At 56.3% G+C, this 2,196-nt stretch overlaps 1 pseudogene; it reads right to left on the bottom strand.

The window, feature by feature from the left end:
* On the bottom strand, positions 1-1,442 carry LOC101422794 (RNA exonuclease 1 homolog pseudogene; annotated as a pseudogene).
* Between the last annotated feature and the right edge of the window lie 754 nt (positions 1,443-2,196).

Here is a 2,196-nt window from a genome sequence, read left to right as displayed (position 1 = left end):
TCATCGCTTGGTCTTGGCGTCCTCGCGGATCTTCCAGATCATCAGGTGCACGCAGGCGCTGGCGTCCTCCCTGGAGCTGTGCTGTCCACGGTTTTTCTGGATGATTTGAGGTAGTCAGCCACGGGGTTCTGCAGGAAGAGCTCGTAGCCGAGGCCCGGGCGGCGCCGGAAGAGCACGACGTGTTCACCGTGCAGTGGCTGACCTTCAAGCCCGGAGGTGGCTCTCCAGGCTGTGCCGGAGGAGGACGGTGTCTGGGCTCCGCATGCGGAGCAGGGCGGCCTGAGGTCCGCCGCAGTCATGCCAGAGAATCTGGTTTGCAGCCGACGAGCTCGTCGTCCGACCTCACGAAGGTGTAGACGACGTGTGCCGGCGTCCACCACTGTGACTCGGGTCAGCTCCGGGCCGGGTGGTGTGAGCCATTTACGGTCAAGGGCAAGCCTGGGTAAGCGTCTGCGGTGAATTCCTTTTCGAAGGTCTTCACAAACCCTTTCAGGTTCTCCCTCCGGCCATCCTGCACGGGTTGCTTTGCCACTTGGCAGCCCACGGAGCCGCGGGCCGCCGAGCAGCTCGTGTCCTGGGCTTCCCGGTCACGCTCCTCATCGCTGGTGCAGCGGCCAGAGGAGCACGCGGGGTCTCGGCACCGCAGCAGCAGCACCAGGTGCCGGGCGAGCTAGAGTCGTTCCCCTCAAGCTGGTCCCCGGTGAGCAGGTCCCCGCTGAGTCAGCTGTACAGGGCGGCCCCTCTCAGGTCTTCCACCCGGTGCCTCCTCGGGAGGCTGAGCGAGAAGCTGGTCTTGGCAGCCAACCTGCCCTCCAGCACCACCTCGTGGGACACGACCCCCAGACTACTAATTTGGTGGAGGCCAGGCACGGAGCTCGGGACCCACCCCTGCAGCTTCTTCTGAGTATTGATGGCGACACTCAGGTAGACGCTCTTGCCGGGGCTGCGGCCACGTTCTCCTTGTTCAGAGCCTTCTCGATGGCTTCCAGGTTGGAAAAGCAGAACTTCAGGCACTCATGGATGAACAGGCTGAGGTACTGCCGGCGAATGACGGTGGGGACTTTGGCCCCTAACTCTTCGGGGATAATGAGTTTCTTTGGACTCGGTAAAGATGGGCAATGTGCAATGCTCTTGGAGGTGCGGTGGTGGTAGACTTGGAGGCCATTCCTGCCGGGGCCCAGGTGCTCAGAGGCTGGCCTTCTGGCTTGGGGTCATGAGAAGACTGGCATCTGCTGGCAGCAAGGGCCCTCTTGAAGCCTATGGGGGCTGTGGCCACACGGGGGGGTGGTGGTGGTGGGGACGTGGGCGATCCTCCTCTCCGTGCTGGCGGCAGAGAAGTGGGTGGGAGCAGGAGGTGGAGGTAGAAGTGCAGGTGGGCTTCTCCGCCTTGCTCTTCCCGCACCACCTGTGCCTCACTGCAAGCGCTCCCTGTGGAATCTCATGGCCGACTACCTCAGACAGATCATCCAGGACAACGTGGAAGGTCGCAGCTCCAGCAAGGATGCTAGAGCCTACAGGTACTTGATCATCTGGAAGATCCACGAGGATGCCAAGACCAAGCGATGGGGCAAGACAGCGAGCTGATGCAACTGGACAGGCATGGGTAGCTGACACAAGATCCAACAAGAGACAAGAGGAAAACACAGTGAGAGAGACAACAAAGCAGGCGGTAGAGGTGGCTCAGGCAATTAGACAGCCTCCTTCCCACATCTGAGGTCCCAGGTTCTGTTCCTGGTGCCTCCTGAAAAGAACACCAGCACATAGCAAATGCAAACAAGTAGGGGGTGGAGAGAAATAAATAAGTGGAATGGATCTAAAAAAAAAAAAAAAAAAAAGGCTTTTTGTTTCCTAAGAATAGGGATTTTCACCTTTAGGGGTTATTCCAGGGGTTATTCCAGTTCATAGAAATGTGTCACCACACATTTCTATGAACTGCTCCTTCCTGCCTTTGAGAAGGTTTCCAGATCTCTAGAACCTATCCTATAAAGCCCTTCCTCTCTGCCCCTTTATTTGCTTTATGCTGTTTTTGAAATGCCCTGCCATCTTGTCTCTCCATAAATTCCTTTTTTATTTATAAAGACCCTTTTTAAGTGTCCAATCTTCTGAAAAGGCTTTCTCCAAATTTCCCCAAATTTCTGTGTTCTTGTAACACTTTGCTTTTATTAATAGTTTCCTTTTAGCAAACATTTATTGAGG

This window comes from Dasypus novemcinctus, chromosome 4, assembly GCF_030445035.2.
Source record: "Dasypus novemcinctus isolate mDasNov1 chromosome 4, mDasNov1.1.hap2, whole genome shotgun sequence".
In the NCBI taxonomy this organism is placed as follows: Eukaryota; Metazoa; Chordata; class Mammalia; order Cingulata; family Dasypodidae; genus Dasypus; species Dasypus novemcinctus.
The sequence above is the reverse complement of the archived record's forward strand: the minus strand, read 5'-3'. Positions and strand labels throughout refer to the sequence as shown.